Here is a 27,752-nt window from a genome sequence, read left to right as displayed (position 1 = left end):
TCTTCTTCTTCACCCACAACAAACTTCACTCTCTCTCCATTAAATTTGTCTCTTCGATCGCAATTCTTTTTCGTGCTTCGAGCTTGTTCAGATCCGAGGTGGCAAAGACCGAGAGCTCCATTCTTTTGCCGATCGATTGAGATAGTTCATGGCTGACATGGGGAAAAACGTGCTCGGTAAATCACAAGTTCGATGTCGATGGAAATTGCTGCGTGTGATTATTCGTTTCCAATTTTTCGTCATGACTTTCTCCATGAAGATGTCGAGAATTTTTTCTGTGCGCGATGCGCGTGCGTCTTTCTTTAGCTGAAGTAACAGTAGCTTGAATTGGAGTTTATGTGGAGGGTGTCGTTGTGGTTGTTGTTCTTTTGCTCTGTTTTCCTCTTCTTCTTCTTTTTTGTGTCTCCTGTACTTTTCTAATTTGCAAGGAATTAGCGAGTCTTGACAAATCCTCGTCTTGGGTGTTCTGAGCTTTACTTTAATTCGTTGGAGGCAAGGTATCCTTTTTTATGCTTGATTCTTGGAAATGATATAATGAAAAAGTGTCTCAAGAATCATTCACAAACCCCTCGCTGTCAGCTTCCATTCTCTGTGGCAGGTCACTTTAGTTGTTTGCTAGGCAATGCCAAGAGGCAATGGAGGTTAATTAGACACATGCAACTTTTGGTTGAATTCGGGAGGTGTTGTGATTTAGTCAGTGTTGCAAAAGACGAGGGTATCCTCAATGAAAGATGAGGCAGTCTTACAACTAAATTGATCGATGATTTCTAGGGCAGGCCCTCATGCACCATCTGAAATTTTAATATTTAGTGCTACAGCTTTGACTGCATGTTCTTTTAAACGAAGCCCATATACTCTTACTAGATCTTTTCCCAAATATCATTCACTTCGAAACAAAGTTCCTCACATTCCTTTCTGGGTGCTTAACATGGTCACCGAAATGCACTTGCACTCATACGACAATTTTGAGCAGTCAATATACTCCACGTAAGGTGTAAATCAAGAGTCATCCATGGTTTCTCTCACAACAAGAATTCCCTTGTCATACACCTCCTTTTCTGGGGCAACACAACAATGATCATTTGCTTTTGTTTCCCGACTACACTTCCTGGAGCATTATACTGGCCAAGATAGAGCTTGGAATCAAACTGTACTTTATAGGGATTTGCGATGCCCCCATTGGAAAGAGGTGGACACAAAAAAAGTACCGGCCCCACCTGCATCTGGCATTTCTACAGGGTGCTTGCCAACCAGTCTGCATCTACTTGTCTTCTTTAAGAGATTTGTTCTTCGAACCACCAACATTTTAGGGGGGTTTTTTGCATTTTCATTTGGCTAATAATAATGCGCTAGCATGGCCTCACACTGAAGAGGTTTAGGAGGAGGTTCATTTTTTTTATTGTTATTTGGCTGCTTACCGTCAACATTAGTTGAATCGTCTGACTGCAGCTAAAAAGGAAAAAAAAAAATTACCATCCCTTGTCGGTTATTATAATGCTGTGGAAAATTTACACTCTGGTATCTCAACTTTAATTTTACCAGTAAATAGAAATAGGTCAATTTTTTATATTTAATTTCCAAAGATAAATGAAATTTTTCAGCAATTTGAAATAATTTTACAGATTGGGATATGATTTGATGCAGATATTCAGCAAATACTTCTGGACGCATAAGATCGGTGGTTACGCCCAGCTGAAATTTATGAAATTCTTAAAAATCACAAACAGTTTGAAATTCCACCAGAGCCTCCACATATACCTCCAAGTATGTTGGTTTTCCCTATGAATTGGGTAATTTTATGGTTAGGTTTATCACTTTCAGATTCACGGTGTAACCTTGATCTTTTCTTATAAATCTTGTATTTCTAAGTGAGTGTGCTTTCTATATGAAGTAATAATTGTAGATAGCATAAATAATTCTATGTAGAAGCTGATTCTTGGTGAGGAGCAAGATCTCTACATCGTGCTGATTCATATTGGATTCCTTTTTCATTTTTCCTACTTTGTAAGTTACATGCCTATGTCACGGGTCAATCGATTAACAACGATCCCACACCCGTGCGGCCTTAGGATTTCACCCAAGTCAGCCTTACACACACACTCGAACTCACAAGAATGGAGAGAAAGCTGCGTAGTTGTATTTCTTGCAAGAATGAGCAAGTACAAATGAAGGGGGAGGGTATATATATATATATATATATATATATATATATATATATAGTGCGGGTCTAATCTGATCCGCTGATCCCCTTATGATCCAACGGTGGTGTTTGAACCGATACAATCATTACATAGCTACTCAAGAAGTTGCAGAGGCCCTAAGGGCGTGGGGAAGCTGCAGGGACGCCTGCCAAGGAAAGCTGCAGGGACGCCTGCCAAGGGAAGCTACAAGGTCATGTGTTAGAGGCAACTGAAGGGTCGCGGATGATGTTCGTGCCTAGTCATGGATGGGCCACGTCCCATGTCACGCCCTGAACCCCATCGAGCGCGCGTCATCCCTTACTCAGGTCGAATCAGTGCGACATCCCAGGAAATCGTCGCCAACCCAAAGATTCCATCAGAGTAAATTCGCGGCGAAAACAAATCATATTATCCCGGACAATAATATTGGAGAACCAGGAAGAAGCAAACTACTAAACCACCAAACAGAATACTATACCTCGATATATAAATATACAACATCCAATTCTTTACAACCAAATACTTCCAACACTCCTCAAATTTACATCAACTGATAGTACACACCCGAACGGATTTCCTAATTATACCACCAACTATTCACATCAAACACTCACTAATTTAATATCAAACTTATAATACACGCATACCAACTGGCTTCTACGGATCGCGTCCTCGACCTCAAAAGGGATTTGCAGCCAAGGAATATTCTACTCCTGAATCCTCGGTGTGCATCGGGATCCCAAAACGCTGCGGCGGTAGCGGCAGAAGGTTCAAGGCTCGGGCGGGTGCTCTGAAATAGTTTGGTTGAAACAACCATGAGACACTTCTCAATAAGTCATAACCTAAACCCTACCTAGGCTACCACGTATTCCAGACAAGTTCAAACCCTCAAACGAACAACACGAACAAAAACTATCCACGCAATCATACTTACCTAGACTCTTGGCATACTCAGCCTGCACGTTAGTTCATAATCACAACATTCAAACTCGCACGCATTTCACACTTCGCGCACCACAAACCCCACACATTTCCATGCCAAAAACACGCATTTATCACGCACTATCGCATCAATTTCATTTACTTTCCTCGTCTTGCCCCACTAGCTCAATCACTTTCTCGGCCCGCGTAAACACGCCTCAGGCCCACACGATTGCGCCCCGAGCATCACACGCCTCGGTTCAATCCCACTTTCTCTTACCATACCACGCACCCTGTTCTCAATCACATTCCTCGCCCCGTGTAAACACGCCTCAGGCTCACACGATCGCGCGCCGAGCATCACACGCCTCGGTCCGATCCCATTCTCACTTTCTTTTCTCAGCCCGCGCCAAATGCGACAGGCCTACATGATCGCAACCCGAGCTTATCATGCCTCGGCCCGATCCCATTCTCACTTTCTTTCCTCAGCCCACGCCAAATGCGACAAGCCTACATGATCGCGACCCGAGCTTATCATGCCTCGGCCCGATCCCATTCTCATGCTCACACACATTCGCATTAAATTCCGTGCACACAATTGCACCCAATACATCACGACACACAGTCATATCACAAACACGCGATCAACACATAAACTCGCATTTTTCTACACCCAAACGTTATCAAATCAATTCAGGCCCTTCATAACATTTTCACGAAATCTCGAACCGGACCTAACGGTACCAACCACGCAATACACAGCAACCCACAACACATAAAACATCACATCACAGCCATCAATCAGTCTTTTTCGCCTTCAAAATTACCATATCTCACTCCCGGCTCTTCACGACACCTTCATAAAATTCCGAGCCGGATCTCACGGTGCAAACCATACGCCAAACAGCTCATCACAGCACATAGAACAGCACAACACAGTCATCAATCTACCATTTTTACACTCAAAGTCACAATATTTCACTCCCGGCTCTTCACGGCGCTTTGGTAAAATTCCGAGCCGGATCTAACGGTACCATCCACGTACCCAACAGCACCCTACAGCCCTTCAAACAGACCATCACAGCCGTCTCCCGGCCTCTAAAATTTCTCCAAAAATTCCCGAAATCAATCCTACTGCCCGTTATTCCGTTCAGCCCCTAATTTCTATAAAACCGCGTCTAAACGGGTCCAAATTTACCCGATAAACTAGGCGAGGTTTAGATCGCGACTTACCGACACTCTAGACTAACGCGGCTAGAGCGAAAAGCGGCGGCGATCGACGGGGACGGCGGCGAACGGTGGCGTGGCTTGGCGGCTTGGACGGACGGCGATGGTGGCTAGGGGCGGCGGCCTTCCTTGGCCGACCAGCTCACGGCCAAGAGAGAGAATCGGGAGGGAGAGAGGACGGTGTGAGGGTCAGGGGCGACTCGGTGGCGTGGTACGGCGGCGGTCCGGGCGGCGGTGACCGGCGTTGATGGCTCGGCGGCAATCGGCAAGAAGAGAGAGAGAGAGAGAGTCCACGGTGGGGGGGGGGGGGGGATGTTGCCGTGAGGGAGAGAGAGGAATGAGGAGAGAGAGAGGGAGTCTTGACTCAAATAGTGGAATTTGGACTAAAATGGCAAATTACAACTTGCCCTTCCCTCACAAATTCAACCGACGGCCCATATTCGATCTTATCTTGAAATCAACGGCCTGGATAGAATCTTTTCTAAAATATCTAAGGGCAGTCTGGGAATTTCTCAAAAAGTCCAAGGGTAAAAATGTCTTTTCCAAATTTTGGGGCAAAATTACCAAAATGCCGTTGCTTCATAAAACTAGCCCTTTAGAAATTTCCAAGGGTAAAATGGTCACTTTCCCATTCTCTTGCCAAAAATGAATTTTTCTGAAGAATTCGGGCACATCCAAAATTACACGTTCCAATCGCAACGTCGTCCTAACGTTCTGCATTGACTTCCTAATTTTCCGATGCCCAATTTAGTCTCAATTTAATAATTGAATTCTATATAATGTAACTTGTGCATATCTCAGACTAACGGGTGGCTTTCGGGGAAATTCGCAAAATCGACCCGTGACTGATACTAAATCAAGTCACGTGCAAGTTCGTTCTGATCGTGTCGACCTCGGTTGTCAATAAAATCGAGAAGATCGATCACTAGTTCCGATAGGCACGATCGTTCGGTATAGGTTTTGGATCGTTCGTCAATTCACTTCGTGGTCAAACGGAATCACCCGTGATCCACTAGTGTGACAGTGACGAATCGGCCCTTCACTATCCTAAGATTGGCCCTTGTTGGCTCAAAATGTCACCTCGACGATTTTCTGATCGAAAGTCGGCTCACGATCGAATCTCTCTAGTCGTACGAATTTAAATCCATAATTAGCCTTTCCCTATAGGTTAGTATCCCAGGAATGATCAGTTCTGGGCTAGACTGACTACAAGTACATTAATAAACTCAGTCATTTCATAAATCCCAATTGGGCGAAATTTCGGGATGTCACAATTCTTCCCCCTTACGAAATTTTCGTCCTCGAAATTTACAATCTGACTAACTAACAACAATTGGGAGTAATGACGTTGCATCAATTCCTCGCTTTCCCAAGTTGCGCCTTCAGTCCCATGATGCTTCCATACCACCTTGACCATTGGGATCGTCTTGTTCTTCAAGACTCGTTCTTTCTGATCCTCGATCCTTATCAATCTTTCAGCGTACAACACTCTGTCGTCAACTTCTATCTCTTCATAGTTCAACACATGTGTTGAGTCCGGTTCATACTTCCTCAGCATCGATACGTGGAACACATTATGTACTTGCGATAGGTTTGGCGGTAATGCAAGGCGATATGCTAAATCCCCAATCCTTTCCAATACCTCAAATGGTCCCACGAACCTCGAACTCAACTTGCCCTTCTTACCAAACCGGGATAATCCTCGCATGGGCGACACCTTAAGGAATACGTGATCCCTCACTTGAAATTTCAAAGGTCTTCGTCGTTTGTCTGCGTAACTCTTTTGACGACTTTGCGCTGTCTCCAGCCGCTCGCGTATACTCTTAACAGCCTCAACCGACTGTTCTACTAACTTTGGCCACTTGCCCTGAAAATTCCAACACACACGCCCGAAGCATGTTTTCTAGAGTCTGAATCGTCCTCTCAAACTGACCATCCGTCTGCGGATGATAAGTAGTACTAAACTGCAATTTCGATCCTAACGCCGTCTGCAGACTTTTCCAAAAATTGACGGTAAATCTGGGATCACGTCCGACGTAATAGTCACTAGCACCCTGTGCAATCTAACAATCTGTTGCACGTACAATTCTGCATATCGATCTAGTGCGAAATCCTTTCGCATAGCCAAGAAATATGCCGATTTAGTCAATCTATCAATAATCACCCATATATAATCATGGCCTCTTTGGCTTCTTGGCAATCCCATCGCAAAAATCCATTGTGATATGTTTCCACTTCCATTCTGGGATTTCCAAAGGTCGCAACAATCCTCCTGGCTTACGGTATTACGCTTTCACTTGCTGGCACGACAGACATCTAGCCACATGTCTGCCTAGGTCTACCTTCATACCATTCCACCAATAATACTGTCTTAAATTCTGATACATTTTTGTACTCCCCGGACGGATACTATAACTACTACGATGCGCCTCTGATAAAATTTCTTCCTTAAGCTCCACATAGATAGTGTCGCCAAATCTTCAGGGCAAACACTATTGCTGCCAATTCCAAATTGCGCGTTAGATAATTCAATTCATGTAGTCTCAACTGCCTTGATGCACAAGCTACTACTCGCCCATGATGCATCAACACACATCATAATCCTTTCAGCGACGCATCACTATAGATTTCAAAACCTCCATATCCTGATGGAATAGTTAATACCGGTGCCATCGTTAATCTATACTTTAATTCTTGGAAACTCCTTTCACACTTGTCAATCCACTCAAACTTCGTTTCTTTCTTTAACAGATGTGTCAATGGTGTTGCTATCGCTGAAAACCCTTCCACTAAGCGTCTATAATATCCGGCTAAACCCAAAAAGCTTCGAACTTCAGTTACTGCCATTAGCCTCGGCCATTCCATTACGGCCTCAATCTTCGCCGGATATACCGAAATTCCATCTCCCGAAATCACATGTCCAAGAAACGCGACTCGGTTGAGCCAGAATTCGCACTTGCTAAATTTAGCATACAGTGCGCTCTCTCTTAAGGTCTGCAATACTCTCCTCAAATGAAACTCATGCTCTCCTAGGCTCTTCGAGTACACCAATATGTCATCTATGAAAACAATCACAAACTGATCTAAGAATTTCTTAAACACCCGATTCATCATATCCATAAAGGCAGCAGGGGCGTTTGTCAATCCGAACGGCATTATTGTAAATTCATAATGTCCATATCTCGGCCTAAATGCCCTCTTCGGTGTATCGTCCTTCCTAATCCTCAACTGATGATACCCCGCCCTCAAATCAATTTTAGAGAATACCAAAGCCCCTTGTAACTGATCAAACAAATCATCAATCCTCGGCAAGGGATACTTATTTTTTATAGTCACCTGATTCAGCTGCCTATAGTCGATGCATAACCTCAACGATCTATCTTTCTTTCTCACAAATAAAATAGGCGCTCCCCACGGAGATGCACTCGGATGAATAAATCCCTTGTCTAACAACTTTTGCATTTGCACCTTTAATTCATTTAGCTCCGATAGCGACATTCTATAAGGTGCTTTCGAGATTGGCTCAGATCCAGGTGCCAACTCGATTACAAATTCTACTTACCTTTCTGGTGGCAATCCCGGCAATTCCTGAGGAAACACATCGGGATATTCGCACACCACGGCTATATCTTCTAACCTCGGCTCTTCAACCGTCGAATCAACTACAGCCACTAGAAATCCTTCACATCCTTCTTCCAACAACTTTATCATTTCTAGCGACGAAATCCAAGGAATCAAGGTTCCTCTCCGACTTCCTACAAATTCAAATCTAGGGTGTCCAACGGGATTAAATTGGATCACCTTGCTACTACAATCTATTACTGCCCTCTGCTTAACTAGCCAGTCTATACCTACTATCACATCGAAGTCGTACATCGCCAAAACACTAAATCAATTCTTTCCTCCCTATCACCAATCACAATCTTACAGTCCGGGCATCCCAACGAAACTAAAATCTTATCATTCAATGGGGGGGGGGGGGGGTAACACATATCATAACATCAAGTAGTCGCGGCTCCATACCAGTCAATTTAACAAACTGATCAGACACGAACGAATGCGACGCCCCCGGATCGAATAAAGCATAAGCAGCATGATCATGGAGAGAGACCATACCTGTGATTACGCCTGGTGCATTCTCCGCTTCCCTTCTAGCCATCGCATACACTCGTCCTTGTGCCGGTGGCCTGTTCGGGTTCGGGGGTAAGGGCGGTCCAACTTGATTTCTAGCTCTAAGCAATGGTGGCAGTACAGGCGGCCTATCCTATCTATTATTGGGGCAGTTCTTCACTCGGTGGCCCACTCCGCCACATCTATAACATATAATGCTCCTACTCGGACAGGGTCTAGCCCCATGTCTTCCCCCACATGACTGGCATACTGCGCTCTGGTAACGATTTGGCTTCCCAATATTCCTCCTAACCGAAGGGACAAAATGCTGATTTTGTGACATTCCAAAATTCCACCAATTGGAATTTATTGAATAATTGAGTTTTATGAGATGTGCTCGCAGTAAATTCTCGCCCGGAACTGATCATTCCTGGGAATGCTAACCATTAGGGAAAGGCTAATAGGGGAATTAAATTCGCGCGACGAGAGAAAATTCGATCGTGAATGGATTTCGACCATTAAATCGCGGAAGTGATATTTTGAGCCACTGTTGACCGATCCAAGGATAGTTAGGGGTCAGTTCGTCATCGTCCTAATAGTGGATCGCGGGTGATTCCGTTGGACCACGAAGCGACTTGACGAATGATTCCGAAATTATACCGAACGAACGTGCCCCTCGGATCAAGTGATTGATCTTTGCGATTTTAATGACAACCGAGGTCGTCACGTACCGAACGGACTTGCACGTGACTCGATTTAGTATCAGTCATGAGTCGATTTCACGAATTTCCCCAGCAAGCCGCCCGTTAGCTCGAGAAACGCTCGAGTTGCGTTTAATAGAATTTAATTACTGAAATTTTGCCCAAATTGGACACCGGAAAATTAGGAAGTCACGACGGAACGTTAGGACGACGTTGCACGTGACACGTGTCAATTTTTGGTGCGCTTAAATTCTTCGAAAAAATTCGATTTGGATGAGAAATGGAGAAAGTGACGATTTTGCCCTTAAGGATTTATAAAGGATTAGTTTTAAGGACAAGGGGCATATTGGTCATTTTTTCCTTAGATATTTCTTGGGTCAAAGACACTATTTAAGTCATATTGACCTCTCTTTCTCCCCCGTAGAAACCTCCCCTCCCATTCGGTTCCTTTTCTTTTTTTTCCACCGTGAGACCTCTCCCCCTCCACCGATCACTCTCCCTCTCCCTCCGCCGTTCACCGCCGCGCCCCAAGCCGCCATCCGTACGTCCGCCGGACCGCCGCCGCACCCAAGCCGCCGTCCTCACCGCTTCATCCCCACCCAACCGTGACACACACTCTCTCTCTTTCCATCTCTGGCCGTGGGCCCTCTTAGCTTCCGTGGACACCGCCGCAAGCCGCCGCTCGCTGATCGTCGCTGAGTGTCGCCGCCGCCGCAAGCCTTCGTCGGATTTCAAGTTTTACCGCCGCTTTTGTTCTAGCCGAGAGAGTCTAGAACGAGGTAAGTTGTGATCTAAACCCTCGCCTAGTAGATCGGGTTGTTTCGGGTTTAGATAGACGCGGGTTGTTGTGATTTTGCGGGCTAAGTTGAATTACGGGCCCTAGGTTTGAATTTCGAGGATTTTGGTGGAAAATTTGGGGCCGATCAATGCTGTGAATTGGGGTTTAGTGTGCTGTGGTGTGCTATTGGGTATGAGAATGGTCCCGTTGAGTCCGGCTCGGAGTTTTATGTAAGTATCGTGAAGAGTTGGAAGTGTGATTTTATGGTTTGAGTGCAGAAATTACTGTTCACGAGCTGTGGGTGTACTGTGCACTGTGCTGTGGTGAGTCGTTTGACGTGTAATTGGTGCCGTGAGGTCCGTCTTGGAATTTTATGAAAATCCCGTGAAGGGCTGAAAATGATTTGAAAACATTTGAACAAAGAAAAATACTGTTTTACGTGAGAATGTGTTTTTGTGTGAAAATGGTGATGTGGTGAAGTGTGGGGTGCAAGTGTGCACGGAATTTGAGGCAATGGCATGAGAAAGTGAGGTGGGATCGGGCCGAGTATCATAAACTCGGGCAGCGATCACGTAGGTCTGTTGCATTTGGCACAGGCTGAGGCTCGAAAGAGCATGATTGAGTGCGGTCCGAGGCACGATCAGCTCGGGTGAGACCGGGATTGGACCGAGGCATTATAAGCTCGGGTTCCGATCATGTAGGCCTGTCGCATTTGGTGCGGGCTGAGTGTTGGTCGCAGTGTACCTGAGGCGTGTACGTTTACGCAGGTCACTGGCGAGTGATGTGGGAGGTAATGAGTGGTCGCAGTGTACCTGAGGCGTGTACGTTTATGCGGGTCACTGGCGAGTATTATGGGAAGGAAGAATTGAGAATGGAAAGAATGAGAAAGTGGAGGTGGAATGGGCGTATGTTGAGTGGATCGAAATCGTGTTATGTTCGTTGGGTGAGTGATTTGTGGAAAATTTGTATGTTGTGTCTTGTGTTTTCAAAATAAATTTTTATAAGTGGACTATTGTGCAGGCTGCGTGTGTCGAGTGCCCAGGTATGTGTATTCGTGTGTTTTGTGGTGGTTTGTTTGGTCATGTGTTTATCTATGTCTGGAATAACGTGATAGCCTAGATAGGGTTTAGGTTACAACTTATTGAGAAGTGTCTCATGGTTGTATAAACCAAACCATTTCAGATCCCCCGCCTGAGCGATAAATATTCCGGCGCCGCCACCAGAACGTTTCGGAACCCTCAGTAGATGGGACGATACAAGGGGATTCCGACTCAGAGGACGAAGAATCAGATTCAGAATGGACGCCTAGTAAGGGGCGTAGGGAGTAATATCCGAATATGGAATAGGTTTTTGCGAGTACCATTTTTGGATGGAAAGTTGACTAGGTCATAGGCCCTTTTTGTTACTGACCGTAGTGGTGTGGCGGGTACTTGTATTTATGGTGGCTTGTACGTGTTGGGGTGGCTTTGTAATTGTAAATATTTTGGTATAAGTTTGGAAATGAGATATAGATATGTATATTCTCCCTTAATGCCTCCCCAATTTTTATATTGTCCGGGATTAATTGTAATATCCGCTGTGGTTGTAAATCTCTGATGATTATTTGAGGTTGGCGACATTCCTGGGACGTCACACTCATCGACCAGGTAAGGGGCGTCACGTGCCCATTGGGGTTCGGGGCGTGACAGATTTCCCGACATCGATCTCTTCCCAAGATTACTATTGTCCCTGGCCGAAACATACCTCGATCCAGAAGCGGCGGCTCTATCTACCTGATCCCGCTCAAGAACTTGAGCCCTATCAAATATTTCCTCATAAGTCCTCAGATTCACCAGTAACAACTGGCTGCGAATGTCAGCTTTCAATCCATCCCGAAATCTTCGCGTCTTGTCCTCGGGATGCTCTACCATTCTCGGCGCAAACTTAGACAATCTAGCAAATTCCGCCTCATATTGGTCTACCGTCATCTGGCCTTGGCAAAGTCTCATAAATTCTGCTAGCTTTCTCTCCCTAGCGCTGGCCGAGAAATATTTTTCATAAAAACTCTCAGTAAAGGCAGCCCAAGTCCGGGCTGTACCTTCTGGAAATATCCTATCTTTGATGGCCTTCCACCAATCATTCGAGTTATCCTGTAATTGATACACTGCCAGGGTTACTTTCTCGTTATCAGAACACTCTAACACCTCAAAAGCTTTCTCGAGTTCTTCTACCCATGGAGGTGCAGCCTCAGGATCACCTTTCCCAGAGAACTTAGGCGGTTTTAGCTTCATAAACTGCTCGACCAGATGGTGCATTGGTCTATTCACATTCACTTGCCCCTGCCCTTGATTTCCATTATTATTAGCAACAGCGGCCGCAGCGGCCTCGGCAGCTTGGGCAATCGTAGCAGCTCGTTCCTGAGTCTGCTGTCCTATTATATTACCAATCTGCTCTAGGGTCCTCATGACCGCTTCCATTCTAGGATCCTCCACAGGTCTAACATCAACTCTGGGGTCCACTGCAACTCCAATATCAACTCCAGGGTTTTCTATCACTCTAGCACCCATTTCGAGGTCCTCTACAGCTCTAGCTCGAGCACGACCTCCACCTCTTGCTCCTCTTCCTGCGCCCCTTCTTGAGACTCTTTCTACACCTCTTCCTTCGCTGCTCATCGTCTCAATTCTACCACTCTCCTACCTGCTGTAATTCCACTAAGGAATTAGAGACCTAAGCCAACTGATCCAGTCTATCCCTAGGTAGTGAATTAACACAATAATCCACTTAACAGGCAATCAATCATACAGCACCAAACCACATCAATTGGGTTCGTGCACTTACCTCGAGTCCAGATGCACCTGCAATCCAACCATTATTACAATTAATCATTCACAATCACAACAAACAGTCTGGAATACGTGTAGCACTAGGTATATCTATGGCTCACTAAGGTTTCTCCAACCTGCTATCACTATCCTGGGTTTCCACTCCTTATCACTCCAAGCTCTGATCATCTTAAATCGAGCTGTCCTGCTCTGATACAAATTAAACCGTGATGTCACGCCCCGAACCCCATCGAGCGCGCGTCATCCCTTACTCAGGTCAAATCAGTGCGACGTCCTAGGAAATCGTCGCCGACCCAAAGATTCCATCAGAGTAAATTCGCGGCGAAAACAAATCATATTATCCCGGACAATAATATTGGAGAACCAGGAAGAAGCAAACTACTAAACCACCAAACAGAATACTATACCTCGATATATAAATATACAACATCCAATACTTTCCAACCAAATACTTCCAACACTTCTCAGATTTACATCAACTGATAATACACACCCGAACGGATTTCTTGATTACAACACCAACTATTCACATCAAACACTCACTAATTTAATATCAAACTTATAATACACGCACACCAACTGGCTTCTATAGATCGCGTCCTCGACCTTAAAAGGGATTTGCAGCCAAGGAATATTCTACTCCTGAATGCTCGGTGTGCGTCGGGATCCCAAAACGCTGCGGTGATAGTGGCGGAAGGTTCAAGGCTCGGGCGGGTGTTCTGAAATAGTTTGGTTGAAACAACCATGAGACACTTCTCAATAAGTCACAACCTAAACCCTACCTAGGCTACCATGTATTCCAGACAAGTTCAGACCCTCAAACGAACAACAAGAACAAACACTATCCACGCAATCACACTTACCTGGACTCTTAGCATACTCAGCCTGCACGTTACTTCATAATCACAACATTCAAACTCGCACACATTTCACACTTTGCGCACCACAAACCCCACACATTTCCATGCCAAAAACACACATTTATCACGCACTATCGCATCAATTTCATTTACTTTCCTCGTCTTGCCCCACTAGCTCAATCACTTTCTCGGCCCGCGTAAACACGCCTCAGGCCCACACGATCGCGCCCCGAGCATCACACGCCTCGGTCCGATCCCACTTTCTCTTACCATACCACGCACCCCGTTCTCAATCACATTCCTCGCCCCGCGTAAACACGCCTCAGGCTCACACGATCGCGCCCCGAGCATCACACGCCTCGGTCCGATCCCATTCTCACTTTCTTTCCTCAGCCCGCGCCAAATGCGACAGGCCTACATGATCGCGACCTGAGCTTATCATGCCTCGGTCCGATCCCATTCTCACTTTCTTTCCTCAGCCCGCGCCAAATGCGACAGGCCTACATGATCACGACCCGAGCTTATCATGCCTCGGCCCGATCCCATTCTCATGCTCACACACATTCGCATTAAATTCCGTGCACACAATTGCACCCAATACATCACGACACACAGTCATATCACAAACACTCGATCAACACACAAACTCGCATTTTTCTACACCCAAACATTATCAAATCAATTCAGGACCTTCACGGCATTTTCACGAAATCTCGAGCCGGACCTAACGGTACCAACCACGCAACACACAACAACCCACAACACATAAAACATCACATCACAGCCATCAATCGGTCTTTTTCGCCTTCAAAATTACCATATCTCACTCTCGGCTCTTCACGACACCTTCATAAAATTCCGAGCCGAATCTAACAGTGCAAACCATACGCCAAACAGCTCATCACAGCACATAGAACAGCACAACACAGACATCAATCTACCATTTTCACACTCAAAGTCACAATATTTCATTCCCGGCTCTTCACGGCGCTTTCGTAAAATTCCGAGCCGGATCTAACGGTACCATCCACGTACCCAACAGCACCCTACAGCCCTTCAAACAGACCATCACAGCCGTCTCCCGGTGTCACGTCCCGCTCTCCTCGGCGCGCCACATCCCTCGCGAAGGTCGATTCGTGTGCGACGTCCCAGGACGCGTCGCCGACCCAACACCAAACACCCAACACAAAGATTGAAAGCACATGCGGAAGTAATTAAAACCACCCGTACAAAGATAAATACACAACCAAGGATAGCCACAGAAACCAACAACAACGATTGCACTAATACTGGAAATCATATACAATATTCATATACAACCCGATCATCAAAAATCAAAAGCGGGTCAAGGCCACTACTGACAAAAGGGGGTAAGTGGCTCGGGGAGGGGTCAATCTACTACTAATGGTGGGGCGCCGGTCAAAAAGGTACTAGCCCTACCCCATCTAAGACGGACACTAAGCCCTACGGTGCCCGGCCTGGGGTCGGAATCGAAGACTCAGAGGATGAAGAGCTCGCGCATCTCCTCCTCGGACCCCGATGAGTCCGACTCGACTCGACCTCAGCAGCCTCCTCCTCTGAGACCATATCCTCCGGCTCGGCCTCCAGAACAGGATCCTCTTCGATCGGCTCCGGCTCTTCGTCTTCCACGTCCATATCCACCGGCTCGAACTCATCCATCTCGTACTCTACTGGAACTCCGTCGGAACTCAGACCTTCCTCAGATGAGGAACCAAGGTCCGTCACCTCACCATCGGGGCATCGGGGATATCTCGTGCCCATCCCGGTGAACGGGACATCAAAAGTCCGGAGAGGACCATACTCTCCGAAGCCGTCCCTGAAGCACCATGCCACGTACTCGTGGGTCTGGTAATGCGTCGCCCCCACCTCCACCCAAACAATAGAATGATACCTAACATACGATTCCCCGTTCCCTACGGGGTGTATCGTCCTCGTCCGCTCTACTAGGAGCGGAATCCCAAAACGAACCGGAATCTCGGACATCTAAATGCTGGGGGTATGAAAAATTGGGTTTCAACAACAGTGAGAATAAATCTCAGCGAGTAATTCCCTAAACCTAAATTAGGCTAAAGTGCATCTCCTGACGAGTACTAAATCAACACACCAAGCAAATCATAATTGACTTAGGCCCTCGGGCCCAAATCCAACACTCACCTTGCCCTGCAGGTTAGGCACTTACAGTTCAAGCATAAAACATAGGACCCAATCGCAGCACACATACACATCATTTGGTCACAACGCATATCATGCTTATGCTCGTGCTCATACGCGTGCTCACGCCTCATCAATGCATTTTCGCACGCTTGCACTCAGCACACTTGCCATTTATCAATTTCTCCTCCAACCCGCGTTAAACGCATCAGGTCCGACTCGCGTAAAACGCATCAGGTCCATCACTTCGAGATCGATCTCTGGCCCGCGTAAGACGCATCAGGCTCATGACACATTACCCGCGTAAAACGCCTCAGGTTGGTCATCTTCCGGTAAACCGGGCATCGTCCCGCGTAACACGCCTCAGGACGGGTTCACTACCCCGCGTAAACGCATCGGGGTTTATTGTGATCACACATTCACAAGCACCAATTTTCATCGAACCCCGCGTTAAACGCATCGGGGCATTTTAGGTGATCACAATGCACATGTCACTCGAGCACACTTGTAAATGCACATGCCGTGCCAATGCTCGTGATGCAAACTCATGGCCATAAACTTCACACTCGGGCATTCACGATTTCACAATGGACATTCAATAGCACAACGCCAATTAATTAGTTCATAGTGCATCATGTCCAATCAACATTTCAATATGCCCGACCCACATATTAGCACGACCATGAAATTCAATTCAAGCACTCATGCACGGTACACAATTCACGCGTATAAATCACACAATCAGTTCAGCATGAATCCACAGAAATTGAGGCCCATCACATTACTCCCTTCCTGATAGCATTAGGCCCATGTCATGGCACTACAAAATCACTCGCATTTAGGGACAATTCAACCACTAGTTCGGTCAATCCATCATTTCCGGCACTTACACTCCAAACCTCAATTCAATCGCGCCTTGTCCGACTAATTTCCAAAGTGGACAACCACTAAATCAATTGCGCTGGGCCATTTAATGACCTCAAAATGTTCCACTAGACTCCCCAAGACACCATTTTAATCAGCCACCATAATGCCAAATAAGGTGCGCACTAGAATCCACATTTTAAACCCGAAACTTCCCAAACTTGGGCTAATCCGATCCAAATCTGTCCAGCCAATACTCGGAGCTTCTCAGGCTACTAAACCTCCATTTATTTATCGCACTAAGCCCGTAGAACAGCCACCAAGACAGCCACCACCCGGTCTATCAATTTCATCCACTAAGTTCGCCATTTTGTCTAAATCTCGGCACCCATGCTTCGCCATATCACAGCACTATACCGGCCGCTAAACCTCGACTAAATAATGATCCTTGGTCACCAAAAACACCACAGAACCAGCCCATATCACCCTCCACCATTTAGCCCCTAATTACCCTAATTAACCCCTAAAACCCGTCTAGAAATGCAAATTGTCCTAATTAGGGCTTAGGGTCAAACTCACCGGATGTCCTAAGCTTGAAACGGGCCGAACACGCGACAAAAAGGGGCTGGGCAGCGGCAGTCCCTCGCCGGAACAGTAACGGCGGTGGCGGCTCCGGCGAACGGCGCGAGCGGCGGCGACGGTCTAAGCTAATCCACGACCTAGAGAGGGAGAGAGAGGCACGGTCAGAGAGAGAGAGAGAAATGGAACGGCTGGTCAGCTAGGCGAGGCGACGGATCCGCGTCGGAACAGTGACGGCGGCGGCGGAGCTCCTCCGGCTCAAGGCCTCTCACGGCCAAACCGAGAGAGAGAGAGAGAGAGAGAGAGGAGAGGGGGCTTGCCGGCTGCTTGGGGTGCAACACGGTGGTGATTGGCGGCACCGGAGGCGGCGACGGCGACGCGGGGCCGGCCGGCAAGCTGGCGGACAGCGGTGGCCGGCGTGAAGGGCAACAGCCCAGCGAGCTCGGCTAGCTGCGCGCGCAGTAACGGAGAGGAGAAGGCGACGTCGGGCGGCCGGCGAGCGGGCCATGCCGCGACGCGCGCGGTCGAGCTGAGGGCGGCGACGGTGCAGCACCCGGCGGTCCGGCGGGCCCAGGCGATCGGCGAGCTGGGCAAAGGTGAAGCAGACCCAATCGGCCGGGAGGAGGAGAGAGAGTGGGGGCTTCTGTGGTGGCGGCGAGAGGGTGGCGGCAATGGTCGGGCGGTGTGCGGTGGCGACAAGCGGCAGTTGGCGTCGAGCGGGACGGCGTCGGGCGGAGCGGAGTCCAGACACGGCTCGTCGGGGAGGAAGAAGACCGAAGCAGAAAAAAGAAAGGAAGAAGAAAGAGAAGAAGAAGGAAGAAGAAGAGAGAGAGGAGAGAGAGGGTGTCAGAGGAGGGGGGGAGAATGGGCGTGAGTGGACTTCTGCATGGGGGGTTGCGTGCGGTCAGAGAGGAGAGAAGAGAGAGAGAGAGAAGGAGGAAAGGACAGACGTGATGATGGGGGAGAGAGGGGTGCGTGCGGGCAGAGGAGAGAGAGAAGAGAGAAAGAAAGAAAAAAGAAAAAGAGAGAGAGAGTAGGACGGACGCGCGGCCAAGGGGGGTGTCTTCGGCGCGAGAGAGAACAAAAGAAACAAATAATTTTCATTCAAATATTAATCGCGATCCGAAGGCCCAATCTCAAAATCGAAAACGATCTACCGGTCTAAAATAAGCCTCGAATATAAAAAGGGACAAAGGCCAAATTAATTAAATCAAACTATAGCGAGGGAGGTCTACTAGTCCAAATTTGCACCCGGTTAAAAACTCCCCTTTTTCCATTATTCCTGACAATCTCAACGTTGGCCCCGACCATATCGACACCGTCCAATTTATTTCGTCCCGAAACTTCCGAAAATCGACTACCAAGTTCAGGATCTAAATAACGGCCAAATTCGATCGAGTGCGATTCTAGCGAAATCTCTATTTTAAAATGATAACCGGGAGTGATCAGTTCCCGGGCGAGATTTTACTATAAGCACACTGACAAATTACGCGTTTTATAAGTCCCAAAAATGGGCCGAAATTCGGGATGTCACACCCGGTCTCTAAAATTTCTCCAAAAATTCCCGAAATCAATCCTACGGCCCGTTACTCCGTTCAGCCCCTAATTTCTATCAAACCGCATCTAAACAGGTCCAAATTTACCCGATAAACTAGGCGAGGTTTAGATCGCGACTTACTGACACTCTAGACTAACGCGGCTAGAGCAAAAAGTGGCGGTGATCGATGGGGACGGCGGCGCGGCTTGGCGCCTTGGACGGATGGCGATGGTGGCGAGCGGCGGCGGCCTTCCTTGGCCGACTAGCTCACGGCCAAGAGAGAGAATCGGGAGGGAGAGAGGACGGCATGAGGGTCGGGGGCGACTTGGTGGCGTGGTACAGCAGCGGTTCGGGCGGCGGTGACCGGAGGTGATGGCTCGGCGGCGATCGGCAAGAAGAGAGAGAGAGAGAGTCCACGGTGGGGGGGATGTTGCCGTGAGGGAGAGAGAGGAATGAGGAGAGAGAGAGGGAGTCCTAACTCAAATAGTGGAATTTGGACTAAAATGGCAAATTACAATCTTGTCCTTCTCTCACAAATTCAACCGACGGCCCAGATTCGATCTTTTCTTGAAATCAACGGCCCGGATCGAATCTTTTCTAAAATATCTAAGGGCAATCTGGGAATTTCTCAAAAAGTCAAAGGGTAAAAATGTCTTTTCCAAATTTTGGGGCAAAATTACCAAAATGTCATTGCTTCATAAAACTAGCCCTTTAGAAATTCCCAAGGGTAAAATGGTCACTTTCCCATTCTCTTGCCGAAAATGAATTTTTCTGAAGAATTCGGGCACATCCAAAATTACACGTTCCAATCGCAACGTCGTCCTAACGTTCTGCCGTGACTTCCTAATTTTCCAATGCCCAATTTAGTCTCAATTTAATAATTGAATTCTATATAATGTAACTTGTGCATATCTCAGACTAACGGGCGGCTTTCGGGGAAATTCGCAAAATCGACCCGTGTCTGATACTAAATCAAGTCACGTGCAAGTTCGTTCTGATCGTGTCGACCTCGGTTGTCAATAAAATCGCGAAGATCGATCACTAGTTCCGACAGGCACGATCGTTCGGTATAGGTTTTGGATCGTTCGTCAATTCACTTCGTGGTCAAACGGAATCACCCGTGATCCACTAGTATGACAGTGACGAATCGGCCCTTCACTATCCTAAGATTGGTCCTTGTTGGCTCAAAATGTCACCTTGACGATTTTCTGATCGAAAGTCGGCTCACGATCGAATCTCTCTAGTCGTACGAATTTAAATCCCTAATTAGCCTTTCCCTATAGGTTAGTATCCCAGGAATGATCAGTTCCGGGCGAGACTGACTACAAGTACATTAATAAACTTAGTCATTTCATAAATCCCAATTGGGCGAAATTTCGGGATGTCACATCCCATGCTCAAATGGGTCATATCCCATGCACGTAAGAGCCATGTCCCATGCACAAAAAGGGCCATTTCTCGTTCACAGATGGGCTCGGAGCCCTTCGCTCCCTTGGGCCTTGTCATTCTCCCCCACCTAATCGGGTGACACCCTCGTCGCGTCTTCGGCATGGAATGCGTCAATGTGCTTCCGGAACTGCCAAAGGGCTTCGGAGGGTTCCCAGCTTGCTTCACTCTCCGGAAGGCCTTTCCAGCGGACCAAGTATTCTCGCCTTGGCGCCCGATACTTTTTCCGTATGATCCGATCAACTATGATGCCTTCGACGTCTCAGTCATACGAGGTTTTAGCCCCAAGCGGTGCCCGCTGCGATTCTCCTCAGTCCGGATCTTCCTCATCTACACGGAAAGGCTTAAGCATACTTACATGAAACACTGGGTGTAGCTTGAGCTTCGGTGGCAAGTCCAGCTTGTATGCAACCTTCCCAACCCGTTTGAGCACTTGAAAGGGTCCTTCGTAGCGACGAATCAAGCCTTTGTTCATGTCTCTGTATTGGAGGACCGCGTGTAGCTTGGCCAACACTAGGTCCCCGACTTGGAATTTTACATGCCGTCGCTTCTTGTCGGCCCATTTCTTCATGCGCTTGGAGGCCTTGTGTAGGCATGCTCGCGCCAAGTCCGCTTGCTCATGCCACTCTTTGGCGAACTTGTACGCAGATGGGCTATTCTCCCAATAGCCCGAGGCAACCATGCTCGGAGTGAGCGGCTGTTGCTCCGTCACGATCTCGAACAGGCTCTAATTTGTGGACTCGCTCCGCTGCAAGTTGTACGAGAACTGAGCTACATCGATTAGTCTCGCCCAATTTACCTGTGTTGTGCTCACATAGTGCCGGAGATATATCTCGAGAAGTGTATTCACCCTTTCCATCTGTCCATCAGTTTGGGGATGCAAACTCGTAGAGAAGTTGAGGTTCGACCCCAGCAACTTGAAGAGCTCGGTCCAGAACCGCCCGGTGAACTGAGGGTCACGATTGTCAGTAGGACTCCACAGTATTTGACAATGTGCTTGACGAATAGCTTGGCCGCCTCCTCGGCCGGACAATCCTTTGTCACAGGTACGAACGCAGCGTACTTGGAGAATCGGTCCACTACGACCATGAGGGTCCGACATTCTTCGAATTTGGGTAGATTCACAATGAAATCCATGGAGACACTCTACCATGGACGTTCCGGGACAAGAAGGGGCTCGAGGAGCCCCGACGGTGAACGTTGCTCGATCTTATCTTGTTGGCACACGAGGCATGTTCTCACATATGCCTTAACGTCGTCCCGTAAGTGAGGCTAGTAGTACTGGTCCTCAATGAGTGCCATGGTGCGGTGGATTCCCGGATGTCCCGCCCATTTGGAATCGTGGCACTATTGCAGCACTTCCTTCCTTAATCTCCCGTAAAGCGGCACATATAGTCGCCATCCCTTGGTGTAAAGGAGATCGTCCTTCCACTAGAATTGCCTAGTTTTTCCTTCCCGCGTGTACTCAAGGAGTTGTCGGGCCGTTGGATCATGCTTGAGCCCCTCCTTGATACGGTCGATCCATGGGCAGCTAGGTCGGCTTATAATATTGGCCAACTCCGTCTTCCGGCTCAAGGCATCGGCCACTGAATTGGCCTTTCCGGGTTTATACTCCAGCACGTAATCAAACTCGGCCAGGAAGTCCTGCCACCGAGCTTGTTTCGGACTTAGCTTCCTTTGGGTCTGAAAGTAGCTCATGGCCACGTTATCCGTCCACACGATGAATTTCAATCCTAGGAGATAGTGCCTCCAAGTACGAAGGCAGTGCATCACCGTGGTCATCTCCTTTTCTTGGACAGTGTAACGTCGCTCGGTCTCATTCAGCTTCCGAGACTCGAACGCCACCGGGTGTCCATCCTGCATGAGAACACCACCTATCGCAAAATCGAAAGCGTCAGTCTCTACCTCATAAGGCTTAGCATGATCGAGCAGTATGAGCACTGGCTCCTCGGTCAGGGCCCGCTTCAACCGATCGAACGCTTCTCGGCATCAATCCATCCACTCCTACGGCCTTTCTTTCTTCAACATGTCCATGAGTAGCACGATGATACTTGAATATCCCCGAATGAAGCGTCGATAGTAATTTGTGAGGCCGAGAAACGACCTCAGCTCAGTTACCTTAGTCGAAGGCTCTCATTCGACAATGGTACAGATCTTGGCCATATCCATCCGTACTTGTCCGTCCCTAACGAGATGCCCTAAGAACGGTACCACCCGTTGGGCAAAGGCACACTTCTCGCATTTAACAAACATGTCGTTCTCACGCAATACCTGGAAGACTCGCCTCAAGTGCTCGACATGCTCCTCTAGCCTTCGGCTATAGACAACAATGTTGTTAAGGTAAACCACAACAAACCGATCAAAAAACGAGTGAAGTACCATGTTTATTAAGGTGCAGAATATGGCCGGCGCATTGGTCAAGCCAAATGGCATGACGAGGAACTCATACGATCTGTATCGTGTTACACATGCGATCTTCGGCTCGTCCCCTTCGGCGATCAGTAGTTGGTAGTAAACTAATCGAAGATCAAGCTTGGTGAACCATCGAGCTTCCCCAAGCTGATCGAATAAGTCTGCAATAAGGGGGATCGGGTACTTGTTCTTTATGGTGAGCTTGTTCAATGCTCGGTAATCAATGAACATACGGAGGGATCCATCGTGCTTCTTTTGAAACAGTACCGGGGTGCCGAACAGAGCTTTGGACGACCGAATGTATCCCGTATCGAGCAGCTCCTTGAGTTGCTTCCGTAGTTCCTCCAACTCGGGTGGGGCCATGCGATAGGGTGCCATGGCCGGTGGTCGAATATCGAGCATCAGCTCGATCTTATCATCCACCTCTCTTCGAGGTGGCAGCTTCTTGGATAGCTCGAGCGGCATCACATCTTGGAATGAGTCGAGGACGTAGGCCACCTCGGTTGGGACTTCACTCTCCTTGCCCTTGCCCTTGTCATCCTCGACCTTCAAGGTTGCCAAGAAAGTCACATCGCCCTTGTTTGCTCCCTTCTTAAGCTGCATAGACGAGAGCATCTTCCGATCGCGTCCTGACTCGCGATGGATCAGGACCACGCATTGGCATCGCGTGTCCAGAATATATATACAATCCGCAAAAGGCATTACGCTCGCATTTATGCGATCAAGGAATCCCAAACCCAACACAAGATCATAATTATCAAGGGGAATTACCTCAATGTTTTCCTTGCTGGTCCATGGACCAAGATGAAGCTCCACGTCCCTAGCCACATCGCTAGTCGGGACTTCTTTGGAGTTCATCATTTTTGGCCACCCGGCTCCTCCCTTTTCGACCCGAAGATTTAGCTCCTTCGCGGCCTCTCGGGATATGAAGAGGTCGGACATACCGGTATCCACGAGCGCACTCATCATGATACCCCCGATTTTCATGTCCACAAACATTATCCTTTTGGACTCCTTGGCCTTCTTGGCCTTAATGGAACTAAGGATTCGCAGCGACCCCAACCGCGCCTCCTCTCGTGGCTTATCTTCTTTGCATAGGGCTGCCAGCTTGCCCCTCTTAGGACATTCCCGAGCCATGTGTGGCCCATCGCAAAAGAAGCACTTAAAGGTGCGTACCTTTCGCTGCCCCCAACCGCTCGACTCCGGTTGAGCCCTAGGTGGTGCCAGTGTTGGCTTGCCTCCATTCAGGCGTTTGTATTTGTTCCATTCTCCCCCACCATTGGCCCTATCCCTTGGACGAAAGTCGAGCTTGGCTATGAACGAGGCTTTAGGCTCCTCTAGGGACTTCGCCACAGAAGTGGTTGTCTTGAGATCTTTCATGTTGCACTGCTTGAGCTCTTGTTTGGCCCACGGCTTAAGGCCACTCATGAACTGATGATACGCCTCCGTGTCGTTCATTGACGGGATCTAGAGTAGTAACTCCGAGAACCGCTTCACATACTCACGAACGATGCCCCTTTGCTCAAAGCGTTTGAGCTCGACGCGAGCTTCCTCCTCTGCATAAGCGGGATAATAATTCCACCGAAATTCTTCGACGAACTTAGCCCAGGTCTTGATAGGGTCGCCACTCCTTTCGTCTGACCTGCGACGCCACCACAGCAAGGCATTATCAGCTAAATACATTGCTTTCGTGTTTACTTTGGTCGTATTGTCGTTCGTTCCCGTGGCCTGGAAGTACCACTCCATGTACCATAGGAAGTTATCCACGTCTTTCGCCACTCGCGAGCCTTTGAACTCTCTTGGCTTAGGTGCATCCATACGTGGTTGCGCGATGATCACCCCATTCACGCGTGCTGCTTCTACTTCCGCAAGCTTCCCCTTGAGCTCGGCCATCTCCGTGCGCATGGTCGCCATCGCGGCCTCCCAAGTCTCGTCCCGCTGCTGTAGCTCATGGGTAACGGGCCCCAATACTTCGTCGCGGAGCTCTCCCATGCCGGTTTTGAGCTCTTGTATCTCGGCCAAGAGCTCCTCTCTTCCAGCTTCCACTCCTTCGACGGTCTGTTATTAGTCATCGACTATCCCTTGGACATCCATGATGGTTCCCTCTAGTGTCATCATGCGACGTTCCAAGTCACCCATTTGATCCCTCGAGCTAGAGGCAACACGACTCCTCCTGGTTTGGACACCGACTCTCTCGGTCGCCCTTCCACGATCCTCGCAGTCCTCACCTTGGACATTCGCGGCACTGGAACGTGGATCAGCCATTGTGCTAATGAAGGCTCTGATACCACTTGTCACGGGTCGGTCGATTAACAACGATCCCACACCCGTGCAGCCTTAGGATTTCACCCAAGTCAGTCTTATGCACACACACTCGAACTCACAAGAATGGAGAGAAAGCTGCGTAGTTATATTTCTTGTAAGAATGAGCATGTATAAATGAAGGAGGAGGGTTCCCTATATATACAAGTGCGGATCTAATCTGATCCGTTGATTCCCACTTGATCCAACGGTGGTGTTTGAACCGATACAATCATTACATAGCTACTCAAGAAGTGCAGAGGCCCTAAAGGCGTGGGAAAGCTCAATGGACGCCTGCTAAGGGAAGCTGCAGGGTCATGTGTCAGAGACAACTGAAGGGTCGCGGATGATGTTCGTGCCTAGTCATGGATGGGTCACGTCCCATGCTCAAATGGGCCATGTCCCATGCACGTAAGGGCCACGTCCCATGCACAAAAAAGAGTCATTTCTCGTTCACGGACGGGCTCGGAGCTCTTCGCTCCCTTGGACCATGTCACCTGCATACTCCAAATGAACGGATAATAATCAACAACTGTGGAACCTTTTGGATACCATGTTAATAAGTTTTTGCATTTTCTATAATATCATAATACAGCTAACAAGTTCACAATGTTGGACTTTACAGTAATAGTTACTTTTGTTGTATACTGTTGGTGCTATGAGTCATGCCTTTTGAGTTCTCGTTGTCTCCTCAAGGCTTAATGCTTCTGTGGTTTGATTGAGATGTCATTGAAGGAGGTGGAAGCAATCACTCACATCACGTTGAATGCAGGCAGTATCTACTTTTCATTGTCGGCTATTGTTTGAAGTATTTTCTCATCTTAAAGATCCACTCAGAGATGATTACTGCTTGCTTGGTCTTTTTAGATAGTTAATCCTCAGTCCTCCTTCACGGTGTTTCCTGTTTTTTTCTTTGTCTATAATTAGTGTCTGTAGCTGCTTCCGTCTGAATAGTAGATGGAATTGTATTTCCCTCTTTTTTTCTCTGGTTTGGTGTTTTAAAATGCTGATTTATTGATTGCTTTTGCTTACTTTCTCTCTCCTTTTGTACTTGATGTCGCTTTTGACCAATGCCAAATTATGAAGTACTAATCTCCTTTCTTTTTCGTGTGAAATGAAAAACTTCTGACACCTGTCCCTTGTAATGTCCTCGGGAACGACCATGTCAGATGAGATGGGCTTTGTACGGTAGACTCTCTCAATGCATGCCTCACGTGGTCATACTTTTTGTATGCAGGTGGTTCTCTATTTCTTTATGATCGGAAGACACTCAGATCCATCAGAAAGGATGGGTTTGAGTGGAGGAAGAGAAGAGATGGGAAGACAGTGATGGAAGCTCATGAGAGACTCCAGGTAAGGATATATGATTTTGTAGCTATACCCTGAAGGTCTTCTTATGCTGTCTTTAATAGTAGATGAAGTATAATCATTTCAGGTGGGAAATGTTGACGTGTTGCATTGCTATTATGCACATGGAGAACATAATGAAAATTTTCAGCGACGCACCTATTGGATGCTTGGAGAGTGAGTTTTCTGTAAGATCTTAATAGATAATCTTCAAAGAATAAGGTTATTGGGATAAAAAGGCTATTCATTATGGATATTTATCTTCTGTGCGTGTGTTTGGTGGGGGGATGTGGTTTTGTATATGTATATGTATATGTAGATAGATAAGGCACATAGTTGACAGCTAAAAAAAATTTGCTTTTAAGTATGTTAGAGTAATTACATATTAAACAACGCTTTCATATAAAAGCTTAAATTTTAAAACAGTTGACTGTGGTCCCACAAAATTTCATATTATATCAAAGTCACGAGATCCTGAGTTCAAATCTTTCTGGACTCCATTTGCCTCCCTAATTAAATATGTCAACGCTTAGTAATAGACAAAAAGACCATATTAAGCGTAAAAGAGAGTGTTAGAGCAATTAAATGTTAAATTACGCATTTATCTAAAAGTTTAAGTTTTCAGAATAGTTGATTGTGGTTCCACCAAATCTCACGAGTTAATTACTTTAGTTAGTTTGGTATTGTTTCGTTGGAAATGTCCTCACGACGAAATATAATTCACCGAAAGTCGTTCTTCGACTCTTAATGAAAGGAGACTGAGTTCTAGATCCAATTCCGGACAGGAGCAATCCAAGCGTGAATAAAGAACTTGATTTTTACAGAATATTCAGGTGAAACCATCCAATTGCTAATGGCGTCCAAAGTTCACAAAGACCTAAACAACTACAGCTAGGGAAACTGAAAGTGCGAAACTGGAGAGTAAAGACTACAGCTATGGAAACTGAAAGTGCGAAACTTGTAAGTAAAGATAAAAGACAATATTTGTTTTGTTCATGTGTGCGGGGGGTTCTTCTGTTGATAATCAGACACTATTTATAGCACAGACTTGGTAACCGTTCTTGGTGTTGTATTCGATATCCATCATTGATTTCATCTTCACCGTTCATTTAATGACACCCGTTTATCAACTGTTATCGATCTTATCTTTTGTATGAAGTGATAACCGCTCTTGAGCCCTTTTAGTCTCTGAAACGATAACCGTCATCGAGCCCATCGGTTCTCTAAGGCGGCAACCGTCATCGAACTTTTCTCCGTTTAACACCTGTCTCTTGGGATGATAACTGTCATCGAGCTTTCTCTCCGTCTGACATCTATCTCTCGGGATGATAACCGTCATCAAGCATTTTCTCCGTTTGACACCTGTCTCTCAGGATGATAACCGTCATCGAGCCTTTTCTCTGTTTGACACCTGTCCTTTGGGACGATAACCAACATCGAACTCTTCTCTGTCTGACAGTTGTCTCTCAAGACGATAACCGTCATCGAGCATTTT

The 27,752-nt window shown here is 47.2% G+C and overlaps 1 long non-coding RNA gene across 1 annotated transcript; it reads left to right on the top strand.

The window, feature by feature from the left end:
* On the top strand, positions 1-26,674 carry LOC115693000 (uncharacterized). The gene is made up of 4 exons (XR_008817834.1): positions 1-176; positions 1,645-1,764; positions 26,080-26,263; positions 26,346-26,674. It is a non-coding gene; the product is annotated as an uncharacterized LOC115693000 (long non-coding RNA).
* The last annotated feature ends 1,078 nt before the right edge of the window (positions 26,675-27,752 follow it).

This window comes from Syzygium oleosum, unplaced genomic scaffold (genome assembly GCF_021117445.2).
Source record: "Syzygium oleosum isolate NSW1041296 unplaced genomic scaffold, Sole_v2.1 Sole_v2.13, whole genome shotgun sequence".
Lineage (NCBI taxonomy): Eukaryota > Viridiplantae > Streptophyta > Magnoliopsida > Myrtales > Myrtaceae > Syzygium > Syzygium oleosum.
The sequence above is the reverse complement of the archived record's forward strand: the minus strand, read 5'-3'. Positions and strand labels throughout refer to the sequence as shown.